Source organism: Balaenoptera musculus, chromosome 6 (assembly GCF_009873245.2).
Source record: "Balaenoptera musculus isolate JJ_BM4_2016_0621 chromosome 6, mBalMus1.pri.v3, whole genome shotgun sequence".
Classification (NCBI taxonomy): Eukaryota; Metazoa; Chordata; class Mammalia; order Artiodactyla; family Balaenopteridae; genus Balaenoptera; species Balaenoptera musculus.
The window spans coordinates 96,028,129-96,046,656 of NC_045790.1; the positions used below are offsets into that span (position 1 = coordinate 96,028,129).

Here is an 18,528-nt window from a genome sequence, read left to right on the forward strand (position 1 = left end):
CCCCCTCTGTGTTCCGCAGTATTTTGTTCATCTTTAGCACAGTGCGTTAGGCGGATATGTCTCACCTGCAAGACCGTGAGCTCCTTGGGAGCCAGTGGAGGTCAAAGTTTATTTATTTCTGATTCTGTTACTGCCTGGTCCTTGGTAGGTGCTCAGTAGATGTTGTAGAATTGGATTGGGCCGTGCAGTTCAAGCCTCTCACGTTCTGGAATCTAGACGAGGAAACTGAGGCTCAAAAAGGGGAAGTGACCTGGCCAGGTTCACGGGACAAGGTAGTGGCAGAGCCAGGACTAGAACACAGGTCTCCTGACTTTCTTGGCTCAGAGCTTTTTCCACTGCACCTCGGCTTTGTAAGACCAGAGCCTGGATCCCCACTTGGCCTTAAGCAATCTAATCTGGCCAGACTCACTTAAGGGTTATAGATGCCACCATATCCACGCTGACTTCTGGGCATCCTCAGAGGGAAGGAGACCCTTCTGAGACCCAGAACTGCTCCTATGGTTCTCTTCCCTGGGTTTGTGGAGCTCCCTTCTCACTGAGCTCCTTGCCTTCAGAGAAAACCAGAGTAGGATTCTGAAGATCTTGGTTCAAATCCTGATTTTGCTTGTAATTCACTGTGTGACTTTGGGCAAATTACTTCACCTCTCTGATCATTTGGTTCTTTACCAAGAAAAATGAGGGAGTTGAATTTAGGTGATCTCCAGGAGTCATCTTCAAAGCCTCAGGACTCTAATAACAGGTTAAAAGAAAAAAGAAATCAGACATTTTGGTCTTCACATTGAAACAAGAGTGTATGTGTGTGAATATATGCAAATGTTGTACGTGGTTAATATTCATCATGTACTTGAGACAAATAAGTATACTTATGGACCTTATACAGGAAGGGGTCCTCATCACAGGCACTCAGATTGTAAGCACAACCCTGCTTCCTTCCACCCAAATGTGCCTCCTTCAGGCTCGCCCCAGGGAAAGTGGCAAGGAGCTTTCAAACCTAGAATCTTCCCCTGGCCCTTCTTTTTTCCTGCTCACAGGACTCTTGTTTTAACTTCACATATATAGGTATACACATATGTTCTTTAATCGGACTCCTGGTCTATGGCATAAAGCTAACTTTCAGTGGAAGTAGTGAGAATCTGTGTGCAGTGCCTTTAGTTTCTAGTGTGGTCAGAAGTCTCCTTCAGACTCTTCCCCAGAAGTTGCCACTGACTTTTTCATTGCCTTTAATGTATATCTTCTTTTGCTCAAACACTACTCAGGGTAAATTTTCTAAAACAGTGTCTTTTAAATGTTAGTCATTTTCCATTTTGGTTAAATTCTATCACAATATAGGTTTCTGCTATTTCTCCTCGTGGGAGAAAATTAAGTGTTCAGTAGGCTAGCCTAGGAAGCTGACCACCATTTATAACACAATTTTCAATGGGAAAATGCATTCTGAGACCCGTCATCAACTCTCAGATGATTTGGGAATACAGCTCAACACACACCACAAAGCAGAGAATATAGTATTTATTTCATGAGTGACTAGAATTTTGATAGAACCACAGAATCTTTGAGTGTGGAACTGAAAAGCCTCCTCCCTCCCCCACCAGGATCAGTCGATTAACAAGCTGATTTGTAGAAACCAAGACCAAGAGAGGGGCAAGAACTTGGCCAGGGGCCCGTAGTTGGTGCTAGAGCTGGAACTAGGACCCACTGCTCAGCTCTACCCTTCAGGGGCCTTTGAAGAGTCTGCCAGGTTGGGGACGGGGCGGGGCACAGACTGTCCTAGAGACACTTGTCATCTCACTCGGCTGTGTTGTCATTAGGAAAAGTAAGTCACCACTTTGGGCTGTAATGGAAATAGTGAGAAATAGCCCTGCTAATGGTGTGGGGAGAGGTTGTCCAGTCAGCTGGCTTGTCTATAAATTCCCAGCGCGTTCTTGCTGGAGCGGAATGAATGGGGCTGCTGTGTTTTACCTGGAGCTCTGAGCAGGGCAGGGCTGGCGGAGACGCTCCCAGTTCTAAAAATAGTAGTGGGATTGGAGCTGAGGGGAAGAGGAAGGGGCTCCTTCGGGAGCTGGGTGGGACGCCTCACCCCCTTCCTCTTCCTGCCGGGCCCTCTGTGAGGAAGCGCCGTCGATTCAGAGAATTTAGATCTGGGAGGGTCCTGGAGCCACCAGCTCTCACGGCCCCTCCTCACACAGAAGAGGAGACCCTGGAGGCCCGGACTGGGGAAAGGACTGGCCAGCCATCCCCAGCCCAGGGGGAAGGTCCCAGATGGTAGGCTGTTTTCCTCCTGCTTTTAGCAGGGCGGCAGCAGGCCGGGCGAGGTTTTCTCTCCCTGCCACTGGGAGCGCACAGGGCCTGGGAACTCCTGGGGCCGGATGTGGTTAGGCTTCCTGAATGTCGCCCAGCAGGCGAGGAGTCCCTGGCTAGTCTGCCCTGAGCCCTGACCTCAGCCAACTGGCCTGCCAGCGCCACGCCTTCCCCTTGCCGTTGTCCCCACCCTTGCTGATTTGTCCTTCTGTCGCCCCCTAGACTGTCTGCAGGGAGGGAGGACAAGGGGCCGCAAAGAACCAGCCTGCAGGACAGAGGGCCTAGTGGCTTGGGACCTTTCTCTGCCCATCCCAAGGAACAAGCAGGGGCAGCTAAGGTAGAGGCAGGGGCCTGATTCAGAGGTAGGCAGGCCAGGGTTCAAATCCCAGCTCTGCTTCTCACTGGCTATGGGATTACTGGCACGTCACCTAGCCTCTGTCAAATGAGACAAGGACATCTCTCTCACAGGGTTCTCCTGAGGAGTAAGGGGAATGGTCTGTGCAAAGTGCCTGGCATGTAGTAGGTACAGACAGCCCTCCGCATCTGCGGGTTCTGCTTCCACAAATTTAACCAACCGCAGATAGAAAAAAAAAAACAACATTCCAGAAAGTTCCAAAAAGCAAAACTTGAATTTGCTGAGCTGGCGACTATTTACATAGTATTTCCGTCATACAACTATTTACATGGCATTTACATTGTATTAGTATTATAGGTAATCTAGAGATGATTTAAAGTATATGGGAGGGATGTGTGTAGGTTCTATGCAAATACTATGCCATTTTATATAAGTGACTTGAGCATCCCTGGATTTTGGTATCTGCTGGGGGTCCGGGAACCACCCACCTCCCACCCCACAGGATACCAAGGGATGACTGTGCTTAGTGGCAGCTGTTATTGCCAGATCAAGTGTGAACATGTGCTTGACTCTGCAGTCCCCTTCTTTGGCCCTCCACCCATGAGGGCATGGCAGGTGTGGGTTTTTTTTTTTTTTTTTGAATGCAGTTGACTTTTGTTGTATTGTTACAAAAGTAATTCATGTTTATTATGAAGAAAACATTTAGTACAGTTGAAACAGGAGAAGGAAATGAAGTTCACCCTTAATCCCAACACCCAGAGATAACCACTGTTAACATTTTGGGGTGTATCCTGTCAGGCATTTGTTTATACACACATATACGTTTGTGTGTATAAACAAATTGCAAATTGGGGTTGCCCACAGTTTTCTAAGTTGCTTTTTTCCATTTAACAATGTAGTGTATCCACGTTTCCATGTCAATAAATGTGCTTCTACAACATCATTTTTAGTGCCTATAGAGTATTTCGTTGTGTAGATGAAACAAGTTTTATTTAAAAAAATCTCCAGTAGGTCAACATTTAGGTTGTTGCCAATATTTCATTGTTACAAAAACCTGAGATAAAAACCTTTATAGCTATATCCCCAGCATCCAGTGTACATCTTTGACCTACCACAAATACTTGTTGATAAATGAACGTTTTGTTAGAATAAATTCCTGGTACTAGAATTTCCAGATGAAAGGGTATATATTTGTAAAAAAGGCTCTCGATACCTATTGCCAAATTACTCTCCAGAATGATTGTACCAATTTATAATCCCAGTTAAGATTGACCAATTCGTCCTGCTTTGCCCCAGACTCTCCCTTTTTAACATGGAAATTCTTGTTCCTGGGAAACCCCTCAGTCCCAAGGAAATTGAGACAGTCTGGGTAAGAGACCATTTCCCCACACACTCACCAACACTGTGCATTGTTACATTTTTTAGTAGGTTCATTTCTTTGAGTACTAGAGATGTTGGATGTTTATATGCCTTTTAGTTATTTACATTACCTCTTTTGTGAGTAGCTTGTTCAGATCTTTTGCCCATTTTTCTGTTGGGCTGCTTATAGTTTATTAATTCACAAGAGCTCTTTATAAAATAAGGATATTTGTATATTAACCTTTTGTTTTTTATTTTTTTAAACTATAGGTGTTTCTGATTTATAGGTAGTCATATCTGTAAATTGCTTTGGTGGCAGCTTTAATGAAGTATTATTCACATATCATACAATTTATCCTTTTAAAGTGTACAACTCAGTGGTTTTTTAGTATATTCACAGACTTGTGCAACCATCACCACAGTCAATTTTAGAACATTTTCATTATTTCCAAAAGAAACCATACCCTTTAGCTATCACCCACCCATTCCCCCATCTCCTCCAGCCCTACACAACCACTAATCCACTTTCTGTCTCTATAGATTTGTTCTGGACATTTCCTATAAATGGAATCATGTAATATTAAGTCTTTTGTGACTGGCTTCCTTCATTTAGCATGAGGTTTTCAAGGTTTATCCATGTTGTAGCATGTATCAGGACCTTATTCCTCTTATGGTGGAATAATATTCCATTGTATGGCTATACCACATTTTATTTATTCAGTCATCTGTTGATGAATCTTTGGGTTGTTTCCACCTTTGGGCTATTATGAATAATGCTGCCATAAATGTTTGTGTACAAGTTTTTGTGTGGACGTATGTTTTCATTTCTTTTGAGTATATACATAGGAGTAGAATTCCTGGATCAAATGGTAATTCTTTTTAACTTTCTGAGGAACTGCTAGACTCTTTTCCAAAGTAGCTTCATGATTTTACCTTCCCACCATCAGCGTACAAGTATTCCAATTTCTCCACATTCTCTCTAACACTTGTTATTTTCCTGTTTTTTTAAAATCATAGCCATCCTAGTGGGTGTGAAATAGCATCTCATTGTGGTTTTGAATTGTGTTTTTCTGATGACTAATGTCATATTTATAAATTAAAAAAAATATTTTTTTGCCTTTAGTGTTGTGATATCCACCCCAGGGTTATACAATATTCACTTCCCCCCACACCTTGAACTTTATGGTTTTATTTTTCAACTTTTAACATTTAGTCTATCTGGAATTTACTTTGGTATATGCTATGAGCAAAAATGCTTTTCATTCTTTCCAAACAGTTATTTGCTCCAGTGCTTTTACATTATATTAGGATAAGTATCCTCTCATTACTCTTTTTAAAAAATAATCCTATTCTCACATACTTGTTCTTTTATTTTTTTTAACATCTTTATTGGAGTATAATTGCTTTACGATGGTGTGTTAGTTTCTGCTATATAACAAAGTGAATCAGTTATACATCTACAAATGTCCCCATATCTCTTCCCTCTTGCATCTCCCTCCCTCCCACCCTCCCTATCCCATCCCTCTAGGTGGTCACAAAGCACCGAGCTGATCTCCCTGTGCTATGCGGCTGCTTCCCACTAGCTATCTATTTTACATCTGGTAGTGTATATATGTCCATGCCACTCTCTCACTTCGTCCCAGCTTACCCTTCCCCCTCCCCATATCCTCAAGTCCATTCTCTAGTAGGTCTGCATCTTTATTCCCGTCTTGCCCCTAGGTTCTTCTGACCAATTTTTTTTTCTTTTTTTTCTTTTTTTTCTTTTTTTAGATTCCATATATATGTGTTAGCATATGGTATTTGTTTTTCTCTTTCTGACTTACTTCACTCTGTATGACGGTCTCTAGGTCCATCCACCTCACTACAAATAACTCAGTTTCGTTCCTTTTTATGGCTGAGTAATATTCCATTGTATATACGTGCCACATCTTCTCTATCCATTCATCTGTCGATGGACACTTAGGTTGCTTCCATATCCTGGCTATTGTAAATAGAGCTGCAATGAACATTTTGGTACATGACTCTTTTTGAATTACGGTTTTCTCAGGGTATATGCCCAGTAGTGGGATTGCTGGGTCGTATGGTAGTTCTATTTTTAGTTTTTTAAGGAACCTCCATACTATTCTCCATAGTGGCTGTATCAATTTACATTCCCACCAGCATTGCAAGAGGGTTCCCTTTTCTCCACACCCTTTCCAGCATTTATTGTTTGTAGATTTTTTGATGATGGCCATTCTGACTGGTGTGAGATGATATCTCATTGTAGTTTTTTTTTTTTTTTAAAGTAACTATTTCTTTTTTTTTTTTTTAATTTTATTTATTTATTTATTTATTTATGGCTGTGTTGGGTCTTCGTTTCTGTGCGAGGGCTTTCTCTAGTTGCGGCAAGTGGGGGCCACTCTTCATCGCGGTGCACGGGCCTCTCACTATCGTGGCCTCTCTTGTTGCGGAGCACAGGCTCCAGACGTGCAGGCTCAATAGCCGTGGCTCACGGGCCTAGCCGCTCCGCGGCATGTGGGATCCTCCCAGACCAGGGCTCGAACCCTTGTCCCCTGCATTGGCAGGCAGACTCTCAACCGCTGCGCCACCAGGGAGGCCCATCTCATTGTAGTTATTTATTTATTTATTTATTTATTTATTTATTGGCTGCTTTGGGTCTTCGTTGCTGCACGCGGGCTTTCTCTAGTTGTGGCGAGCGGTGGCTACTCTTCATTGCGGTACACATGCTTCTCACTGTGGTGGTTTCTTTTGTTTTGGAGCACGGGCTCTAGGCACGGGGGCTTCAGTAGTTGTGGCACATGGGCTCAGCAGTTGTGGCTCGTGGGCTCTAGAGCGCAGGCTCAGTAGTTGTGATGCATGAGCTTAGTTGCTCCGCGGCATGTGGGATCTTCCCAGACCAGGTCTCGAACCCCTGTCCCCTGCACTGGCAGGCAGATTCTTAACCACTGTGCCACCAGGGAAGTCCCTCATTGTAGTTTTGATTTGCATTTCTCTAATGATTAATGAATATTTGTTCCTTTAAATGCAATTCAATATAATTTTATTCAGTCCCCACCTCCTCCCTGCCTCTCCCCCCCAAATCTCATTGAGATTTGCATTGTAATTACATTTAAAAATATACATCAAAAAGGGGAGTTTTGAAGTCTATACAACACCGTCTTCCCATCCAGGAATAGGATTATGTCTCTTCATTTATGCAAATCTTCTTTTAAGATTTCCAAAGTAAAGTTTTGAAAAAAAAATTTCTATACTGGTCTTTTACTGTACATTTGTTGTTAAACTTATTTGAGGAAATTGAAAATTTTTATTTATATTACAAATGGGAATATTTATTTATTTGCATTACATATATTCCTTGATATACTTGTACAAAACTTGTACAAATATATCCTAAACATTGCTGAGCTGAATAAAATAAAGAAAATCCCCATTCTCCAAGCCCTTTCCCCATTGATAGCCACTACTGTAAGTTTGGTGTGTTCCTCCAAATATTTTTTCCATACACATAAACTTAGTATATCATATAAACCTTTCACATCAGTCTTAAAGTTCTCCCTCTTTCCTTTTATTTTTATTTAAAAATTTTTTAAAATTAATTTTTATTGGAGTATAGTTGCTTTACAATGTTGTGTTAGTTTGTGCTGTACAGCAAAGTGAATCAGTTATACATATACATCTATCCCCTCTTTTTTAGATTTCCTTCCCATTTAGGTCACCACAGAGCACTGAGTAGAGTTCCCTGAGCTATGCAGTAGGTTCTCATTAGTTATCTATTTTATACATAGTAGTGTATATATGTCAATCCCAGTCTCCCAGTTCATCCCACCCCCAACCCCCTTGGTATCCGTAAGTTTGTTCTCTACATCTGTGTCTCTATTTCTGCTTTGCAGATAAGTTCATCTGTACCATTTTTCTAGGTTCCACATATAAGCAATAGTATATATGATATTTGTTTTTCTCTTTCTGACTTACTTCACCCTGTATGACAGTCTCTAGATCTATCCATATCTCTGCAAATGGCACTATTTCGTTCCTTTTTATGGCTGAGTAATATTCCATTGTATATATGTAGCACATCTTCTTTATCCATTCCTCTGTTTTTTTTAAAAAAATTATTTATTTATTTTTATTTGTTTATTTATGGCTGTGCCGGGTCTTCGTTTCTGTGCGAGGGCTTTCTCTAGCTGCGGCAAGTGGGGGCCACTCTTCATCGCAGTGCGCGGGCCTCTCACCATCACAGCCTCTCTTGTTGCGGAGCACAGGCTCCAGACGCGCAGGCTCAGTAATTGTGGCTCACGGGCCTAGCTGCTCCGCGGCATGTGGGATCTTCCCAGACCAGGGCTCGAACCCGTGTCCCCTGCATTGGCGGGCAGATTCTCAACCACTGTGCCACCAGGGACACCCTCCATTCCTCTGTTGATGGACATTTAGGTTGCTTCCATGTCCTGGCTGTTGTAAATAGCGCTGCAATGAACATTGGGGTGCATGTATCTTTTTGAATTATGTTTTTCTCTGGGTATATGACCAGGAGTGGGATTGCTGGGTCATATGGTTGTTGTATTTTTAGTTTTTTGAGGAACGTCTATACTGTTCTCCATAGTGGCTGTATCCCTCTTTGTTTTTAGTAGCCAGTGGGCCATAATTTATTTAACTGCCCCCCATACTGATGTGCAATCAGGTTGTTTCCAATGTTTTGACATTATGAGCACTGCTGCAATAAACATCCTGAGAATGTTACATCTTGCTGCACTTTTCTGTAGGATAGAGCGTGACACACACTACCAAAGTGCTCTACAAACGCTTTCCTTCTGTTTAAACATGTAATCTGTCCAACATTATTGTTATTATCTCCATTCTACAGATGAGAAAACAAAGAAACAGAGAGGTTAAGTAGGTGTACAATTTACATCACAGTGAATGACAGTGCCTATTTCCCTACACCCAACCTAATATTGGATGTCATTGCTCTTAATTCTTTGTTTGTATGAAAAGGGAAAATTTATATTTTATTTTAATTTATAATTATTTGATTATTAGTGAGGTTGGGCTTCTTTTTACATTTATTAGTCATTTATATTTCTTCTTCGGCTCATCAGTTCATATCATTTGCCCAGTTTTCTACTGGGGCATTTGTTTTACTTGTAATATTAGAATATTAACCGTTTGCTTATTATGTAGGTTACAAATATTTTTTCCAGTTTATCATTTATCTTTTAACTTTATTTATAGTATCTTTTATCATTCAGAAGTTAACATTTTTTAATAATCAAATATTTTTGTAGTCAAGTCTGTTTTTTGAGGGTAGGGGGCTATACTTTCTGAGGCCTTTTCCTCTTCAAAATTATAACAAATATTCTTCTGTATATTTTTCCAGTACTTTTAACCTTTTATGTTTTACATTCATATTTTTACTTCATCTGCACTTAATCTAGTGCCTGGTGTCAGATGGAACTCTTACTAATTTTTTCCCCAAGTGGTTGACCAGTTTTTCCGAACCTATTTTTTTGAGTTATCCTTCCTTTACTCATTTATCATAGACCAAATTTCCACACATTGGTGGGTTGATTTTTGAATTCGCTTGTTTCCCTCATTTATTCGTCTATTTCTACATCATACTGAGACTTAATCACTGTAGCTTCATAATATGTTTTAGTAGTATTAAATATCCCAAGGCTAACTTCTCATTATTCTTCTGCAAAATTTCCTCTGAAGTTACACACCCTAATTCTAGTCTGCTGGTGATTTTACCCATATCTTTTTTACCGACGTATTTCAATATCAAGAATGACACCAAAAAAAATCTACAAACAATAAATGCTGGAGAGGATGTGGAGAAAAGGGAACCCTCTTGCACTGTTGGTGGGAATGTAAATTGATACAGCCACTATGGAGAACAGTCTGGAGGTTCCTTAAAAAACTAAAAATAGAACTACCATATGACCCAGCAATCCCACTACTGGGCATATACCCTGAGAAAACCATAATTCAAAAAGAGTCATGTACCACAATGGTCATTGCAGCTCTATTTACAATAGCCAGGACATGGAAGCAACCTAAGTGTCCATCGACAGATGAATGGATAAAGAAGATGTGGCACATATATACAATGGAATATTACTCAGCCATAAAAAGAAACGAAATTGAGTTATTTGTAGTGAGGTGGATGGACCTAGAGTCTGTCATACGAGTGAAGTAAGTCAGAAAGAGAAAAGCAAATACTGTATGCTAACACATATATATGGAATCTAAATAAAATAAAATAAAATAAAATGGTTCTGAAGAACCTAGGGGGCAGGACAGGAATAAAGACGCAGACTTAGAGAATGGACTTGAGGACACAGGGAGGGGAAGGGTAAGCTGGGACGAAGTGAGAGAGTGGTATGGACATATATACACTACCAGATGTAAAATAGCTAGCTAGTGGGAAGCAGCCGCATAGCACAGGGAGATCAGCTCGGTGCTTTGTGACCACCTAGAGGGGTGGGATAGGGAGGGTGGGAGGGAGATGCAAGAGGGAGGAGATATGGGGATATATGTTTATGTATAGCTGATTTACTTTGTTATAAAGCAGAAACTAACACACCATTGTAAAGCGATTATACTCCATAAAGATGTTAAAAAAAAAAAAGAATGACACCAGATCTATAATAGCGTGTCCTCATGTCCTACAACCCATAATAAGCATGGCAGCTGGCCCATACTTCTCTTTGCTTTTCTCCATGACTCCTAGGTATTGCTGAAATCATCTGAAATTTTATTTCTGATCGTTATTATTCTTTTTAAAAAAAAAAATTATTTATTTATTTTCGGCTACGTTGGGTCTTCATTGCTGCGCACGGGCTTTCTCTAGTTGCGGAGAGGGGGGCTACTCTTCATTGTGGTGCACAGGCTTCTCATTGCGGTGGCTTCTCTTGTTGCGGAGCACGGGCTGTAAGAGCGCGGGCTTCAGTAGTTGTGGCACACGGGCTCAGTAGTTGTGGCTCACGGGCCTAGTTGCTCTGCGGCATGTGGGATCTTCCTGGAGCAGGGCTTGAACCCATGTCCCCTGCATTGGCAGGCAGATTCTTAACCACTGTGCCACCAGGGAAGCCCTGATTGTTATTATTCTTAAACATTAGTTCTATTGCATTTTGAGAATCATTTACTTAAAATTGCATTTAACTTATCAATTATGTCATCCGTAGTTAAGTGTATAAATGTTTCTGGCTTCATTGCTTGCCAGGCTCTTGTATCCCACAGCATCTTTTTCTTGACTTCTGGATTTTGATTCATTTTGGTCTGGAGAGCTTTCTTGGGTAAATTTTTCAGAAAGGATCTGTGGGTGGCATACTTTCATAGTCTTTGTAAGTCTGAAAATATTTGCCCTCATGTTTGAGTCATCTTTTGCCTGAGTAGTGAATTCTAGGTTAATAGTCCTTCTCCCGCAGAAACCTGAGAGAAAGGCTCTATTGTCCCAGCATTTGGTGTTGTAAGAAGTGCAGTACTCACTTGATTCGCTAAAGTTTCTTTATGGAAGCAAGCAGGATTTCTCTTTCCAATCTTTGGAATTTAGAAATTTCCCCAGATTATTTCTAGTTGTTTGCTCTCTTTTGGTAATTTTTCCTGGTACTAACTAGGTAAGCCTTTCCGGTCTGAAGACCCAAGTCTTCCCTTAGTTCAGGGAAATTTTTTACTGATTTTTGGAATAATTTATTTTCTATGTTTTAAAATTTCCTCTTTTTGGATTTCCTACTACAAATAATAATAATAATACCACCTAATATTTATCAAATGTACTTTCCTTCTGCTGTAATATGCAATCTGCTTAACACTGTTGTTATTATTCCCACTTTATAGGTGAAGAAACAAAGGAACAGAGAGGTTAAATAGACTGTACAAGGTCTCACAGCTAGGAGGTATAGTCCATGATCCAAACTCAGGCATCTGGCTTCAGAACCTGTGTTCTTAGCTACTGTGCTATACGCCCTGCCTGTCAGAACCAACCTCCAGACTTGACCCTGACCCTGACCTCAATACCCTTCAGTGAAAATTTGAGTGTTGACAGCTAGGGACTCTATAAGCAGTAGGAGAAAACATAGGGATGCTAGAATGAAGGAGCTGAAAGAGACAGAGAAACTGAGGACCAGAGAGGAGCAGAGATCATCAGAGGTTCTCCAGTGAATTCAGAATTGGGAATCTTACCCTCCCCCTTTTTCCCTCTGTTCAGCCATGCTCTTCAGGCCTCATCTCTGTCCCTGGTACTACTGCATGGTCTCCTGGTGGATCTCCTGGTTCGTACTCCTGTTCCTTTAGTCACCTCTCTAAACAGCAGCCAAGATGATTCTTCCTATAAAGCAGACCCTGTCACCTTCTCACTGCTGAATGTTTGTTGAATGACTGCATGAATGAAAAAATAATTCCAGAGTACTTATTGTATGTCAGACACTGTGCTAAACACTGGTGATTCAGCACACATTAGTCAAGAATCTTCCAGTTGCAAGTGACAAGAATCCAACTCAGATTAGCTTCAGCCAAGAAATGGAATTTATTGGATTTAGGAGGGTAGCCTTCAGGCATAGCTGGATTCAAGACCTTGAGCAATATCACCAAGAACTGGCTTCACCCGCTCTATCTCTTGGCTCTACCTGCTTATGTGTTGGCTCACTCCCTTAGTGATGGCAGACAGTTGCCAGAAATACCAGGGTGAAGGCCTTACAGTTTGACTCCCTCAATCATTTCAGCAATAATCCTGGGTCTGAGTTTTATTGTTTCAAGCTGGATCATGTGCCTATCCCAGTCACTGAAGACAATAGGATGGGATAAAGTGACTGGCTGTGGCCTGGGTCACATGGCCATCCCTGGAGTGGGAGATGGGTCAGTTCCACGTGAATCACCTGGTTTGAGAGTGAGGGAAGGACGGGTGGTTCCTCAGATGGCAAAGAAGCACAGATAGAAGCTGGTCAGGCAAATGTCCTCTACTTTGTGGTTCATCAACCAACATAGTTCTCATCTCCATAGGGCTAATTAATAGTCTAGTGTGGTGGAGGACAATTGGAGGAAAGACAGACCCCAACCAAGTATGAACAATATATAATGAAAAGATGACATTTGTGACAGAAGGCCCAATGAGGGCACCTACTGGGAGGATCTGGTCAGGGACATGAGGCAAGGGGCAGGAGCTGGGATGTAGGAAGGATCACTCTAGGTGAGGACCTTGAGGTAGACCAGAGTGCGTGGGGGCATGAGGGAGGGGAAAAGGAAGCACGAGATGAGCTGGAGGAGTGTTCAGGGTCCGAGAGGCTGTGTAAGGAGTCTGAACTTTATCCTGGGGCGCTGGGAGCTCTGTGTTCGATGTGTGTCATAGAAAGCTCACAGCCTTGTTGACGAGAATGGCGTAGAGGATGGCAAGGTGAGAGGTAGGGAGCAGTTAGAAAGCTGTTGCCCTCACCCTGGGAAGAGGTGCTGGTGCCTTGGACTAGGGTGCAGGCAGCAGGGATCGAGAGATGAGAGATCCGCATGACGTGGAGGAGGTGGGATCTGCGAGATCTGGTGATTAATTGCATGGGGGGAGAGTTTGGGATAGGGATGACGCCCATGAGTCTGGTTCAGGCAAACAGGTGATTGGTGGTGCCGTTCTCTGAGCTGGGAGCAGTGGAGAGGGAAGCATCTGGGTGACAGGATCATGAGTCCCACTGCAGGTGTGAGTGCTGTGTTAGAGGCCTAGTTAGTGAGTTCTCGTAGAAACAAGGACATTTTGACCAGGGCTTCTTAAATCACCTGCGGTGAAGAGCCTTATACTTTTGTTAAAACGCACACTGTATATGATATCTCATGCTGGTTTGACAGCACCCGAACCAGCCTTATAAGTATTCAATCAGACCACTCCATTGTCTTGCACTTGGATGTCATGGCAATGTCAAGTTGCTACAGAAGTTTCCAAACACTCTTGATTTTGCTGCTTATCTTGTTGTAAACCAGTAACAAGCAGTTCATGGACCAGTGCATCCTGCAGACCACATGCTGGGTGGCACTGATCTCGTCCAACCCTAGCACCCATTTTAGAGACAGGCAAGTTGAGGCCCAAGGAGGGGACTGGCCTTGCCCCAGGTCCTGCAGAAAACAGCAGCAAAGCCAGCATTTCAGTCCAGTCTTTCATCTGCTGACCCTCTGTTTTGGTGACCCGGGCTTAGGCTCAACAGTCCAAGCAAGGGGTGAACTCGGGGGAGTCCGGGGATGATCTGCATTTAGCGGCCAAGGTCACAGGGCTGGCCTCCACATCTGTGCTGAAGACTTCCCAGGAACTCCAGTAGTCAAGACGGCCTGACCCTGGAGCTGGCACAAGCACAGTGGGTCGAGGATTGCTCCCAAAAACCTGAAATCCCAGGCCAGTGAGTGGCTGGTTGGACTGGAGCCAGGAAAGGAGCCAGTCGTGGCTCTTGGCCATCCTGTGCCACTGCAGCACCCAAGGTCAGGCTGATGCTTGGTGGCTGTGATGCGTGCCCCAGGCCAGCGACAGTTCTCAGGACCAGCTCTCCGGGGGGACTTTTGTCTACTGGCTTTTGCTGCATGTGGGCTTCCCCTGGCTGTCGTTGGGAGATGCAGTTCCCATGAGCAGATTGGGGATTGTCCTTGCTGCCTGAAGTTGCTGAGGAAGAGGCACACGTCAAGGGCAGAGACATTTGGGGAACATGAATTAGGGCAGGGCATACAGCTTAAGAGCATACACCTTGGTGCCATGCTGCCTATTTTGCCATTGCCTTTGCCATGTAACCTTTCTGTACCTTAGTTTTCCCATCTGTAGGATGGGGATGATGATAGTAGCCTGTTGCTCAATAAATGTTAGTGATTATCAGCTATTAGTAGAACTGGGCACCATGTTAGGCTCTCATCTATTAGACCCTCAACAGATATTTTCACATTTAACATTACTCTTTTTTTAAAAAAAATAAATAAATTTATTTATGGCTGCGTTGGGTCTTCGTTGCTGCACGCGGGCTTCCTCTAGTTGCAGTGAGCGGGGGCTACTCTTTGTTGCGGTGCGCGGGCTTCTCATTGCAGTGGCTTCTCTTGTTGCGGAGCATGGGCTCTAGGTGTGCAGGCTTCAGTAGTTGTGGCTCGTGGGCTCTAGAGTGCAGGCTCAGTAGTTGTGGCACACGGGCTTAGCTGCTCCGCGGCATGTGGGATCTTCCCGTACCAGGGCTCAAACCCGTGTCCCCTGCATTGGCAGGCGGATTCTGAACCACTGCGCCACCAGGGAAGTCCTAACATTACTCTTTTCACCAACCCACTCAAGGTCAATCCTGTCCTTTGACAGATGATAGCAGCAACAATGACAACACAACAACAGGCCCTCCGTATGCACTATCTCATTTAGTCTTCTGCAGGGCCCATTGAGGCAGATGGTAATAGCCCCATTTTACAGATGAGGAAACCGAGACTCAGAGACATTAAAGTGACTTGCCAAAGATGACTCACATTCAAATTTTTTTAGGCTGCAAAGTCTGTGCTCTTTCTAAATACCGCTGACAGAACCTAATCCTTTAGTAAGAGGACCTCGTGGGGCCTGGGACTGACTCTTGAAGGGGAGGAGTGAAACTGGGGGGCTATGGACACCCATCTCTGGCCTCATTTTGGGATGGAAGACTGAGACCAGTAAGGGGGAAGGGACCTGCCCTGGGTTCTGCAGACTACAGGCCAAAACTCCCCCTGGGTTTGAACCTGAGGATGGATGCCTGCTCTGTCCTGCTCACCCGCACTCCACTTGCAGCACGTGCCCCCGAGAACAAGGCAGGTGCCCCCAGGAAGAGCCAGGAGCATGCCCTTAGCAAGTGGTGGGAGAGTGTGTCCCTTGCCCTGCTGTTAGGGTCCTAGAGGCCAGAACATGGCAGGACAGTTCCTAATTAAGCATCAGCCCCAGAGTCAGCTGTGCCCACCCTCCAAGTCAGATCCCAGGAGCAGGCTGCTTCCCTGCCTGTGTCCATAGTTCCGAGTACAGGCTCTAGCACATAATAGGGATTCAGTAGTTATTGAAATAACCAATAAATGTTTCTTGGCCCACTCTTCTGTGGGGATGGCATTTCTGCATGGAGACTATAGACCCCAAAACCAAGGCTGTAAGACCCAATGAGTAAAGGCCCAGAACTTCCTAAGTGGGTTAGCAGATTTAAAGCTTGGGCTGGAGAGGCATATGCAGATACTTGCACAGTTCCCCAGGGCCACCCAGGGCCTTTGCCCTATTCTGTAACAGGGTGGGGCAGGGGCAGGGCTCTGTAGAAGGCGGGGCCAGTGTGTCCCAGCCCTGGCTTTCATTACCCCCATCACCCAAGCACAGGCCTGGCCCTTTCATTGTCCAAGGCAGTGAAAGCCTGAGCAGCTGCTGGTGGGGTATGGGCGTGGTCTTAGTCTGTCATAAGCTCTGGAATTGCTGGGACCACACCTCCCTGGCTTTGTGCCCAGTTTCTGCCATAGCGGCATCACTCTCCTCCCCACCCTGGAATAAAATCCCAGTAGACTTTGGATCAGAAGGCAGGACAGGGAAGCTCATTAAATAGCTTTTGGCAGGTACCCTCCTTTTTTTGAGGAGGGTATTGCCAAGGCTCAGTCTCCCCCAGGTGGAGTCTGCATGGGGAAGGAAGGTGGGTGGGTTTCCATCTGTGCAGGGTTCATGACGGGGTCTTGCGAACACAATTCCGGGCGGACCAGGCTTAACACAGTGGAGGCAGTGAGGGAAGACAGACGGAGCCTTGCTGCGGTGCGGCTGCGGGGAGCGGCCTGTCCGGGGTGTCTGGGCTGTATCTTGCTGCTGCTGCATCTCCTTAGGGGCCTCTCTGGAGCCTTGGGCTCTGCCTGGGGGTGCTGCTTCTCTTAAAATGGGAGGTGCACATACACTGGCTCCCTGCTAACCCTCCCTGGTCCTAGCTCTGGAAGCTGCTGCCAGCTTGCCTGAACAGTGAGACGTTTGCCTGCATGGCTGGGCTGTATAGCCAACTGGCTTCTCAGTATGTAGCTGGAGGGCTCTGTTCCATGGCCGCCCTGTGCAGTGGTGCAGGGCACAGTGGATAGTGGACTGCGTTTGATCCGTAGCTGTGCACTTACTGGTGACCTTGAGCAGGTTTCATTATCTCTCCGCCTCTGTTTAACTATCTGTAAAATGGGGACAGTAGACATCATATCTGATAGGGTTATGAAGATTTCATGAGTCAGTAATTGGGAAGTGCTCTGAACAGTGCTGACACGTACTGTCAAATAAGTGTTTGTTAAATAAAATATGGAGATCAATAAATGGGGCCCAGGCTCTGAGGGCCCAGGTGCTGATCCTGTGGCCTGTGGGCCACCTGGATCTTGCTGTTCCCTAGATCCCAAGTCCTCCTGTACTGAATAGCACCATCATTTACGTAGGTCTGAGAAGCATTGGGGTGCAACAGAAGGAGCACTGGACTGGGAGTTAGCAAGCTCTGGTCCCAGCCCTGCCACTCAGTTGCTCTGTTTCCTTGGGAAAGTCTCTAACCCTCTCTGGGCCTCAGTTTCTCTGGCTGTCAATAGGGAATATTTATAGAGTGAAAGATCTCCAAGGGCCCTTTCGGCTTAGATAGCCTGACTGACAGTGACTCTCCCATCCTGCCCCAGGCTGTACACTGGGAGGGTCCACATGCCTTGTTGATTTGTGTCTGGAGCTATGGAGAGGCAGTGGGCTCCCCAGGCACTAGATGCTCTCCTAGCCCGGTCTGGCCTGCTCCTGGGCCTAGGGGCACTGAACTGCTGTGCCCTTTCCTCATTATCCTTGTGGTCCAGAGTATTGATGAATGCATTCTGGATCTGTTCTGGACTCAGTGCCCTGGGTTGGCACGGCTGCTCTGGCACAGTGTCTAATGATGGGCTGGCTAGTCTGACTGTGAGCCTGATGTCTGTCTCCATCACTAAGCTGTCGGCTTGGCAAGTGCAGGGCCCCTTTCTGCCTGTTCTCCACCGCATCCCAGCACAGAACCTGGCAGGTAGTTGGTGCTCTGAAACTGTTGATTGAGAGGTGAAGACTCAGCTGAACTCAAGGACTTCTCTCATCTCAAGGAACCCTATATTCAGGCTCTCCACCCTAAGGAATCTTATCCTAAGCACCAGAAATTCCACCCTCGGAACTGTCAGCCTCCCATTGGCACTGGCCGTCTCCTGAGACTCACCTCCTTAGTTTCCCAGGACAAGAATGGGCCCTGCTTCCCAGGAACCTGCAGGACGACAGCCTCCCAATCTGGAGGGTTCTTGGGCCCTGCAAGGACTGCCTTGGATCTGCCCCGAGGGACAAGGCAAAGTGTTGATTGGAGTGCTTAAGTGCCCAGCTCAGATGAGGGCTGTTCCGAGTTGACCCTAATAAAGGATGTTTTCTTATGTCAGCATGCATGAACATGCTGGTATGTGTGAGAGAGACAGGAATAGAGAGTCAGAGACAGGGTCAAGGAGGCAGGCAGAGACAGACATTCAGAGACTTTGAGACTAGTACAAGGAGACTAAGAGGCAGAGGGACAGCACTTCAGCCTAGGGTGGCCGAG

General features: G+C 44.8%; 1 protein-coding gene across 5 annotated transcripts in view; it reads left to right on the forward strand.

The window, feature by feature from the left end:
• Positions 1-18,528, forward strand: part of RGS3 (regulator of G protein signaling 3) — a 129,306-nt gene that overhangs the window by 74,050 nt on the left and 36,728 nt on the right. The window lies entirely within an intron of this gene.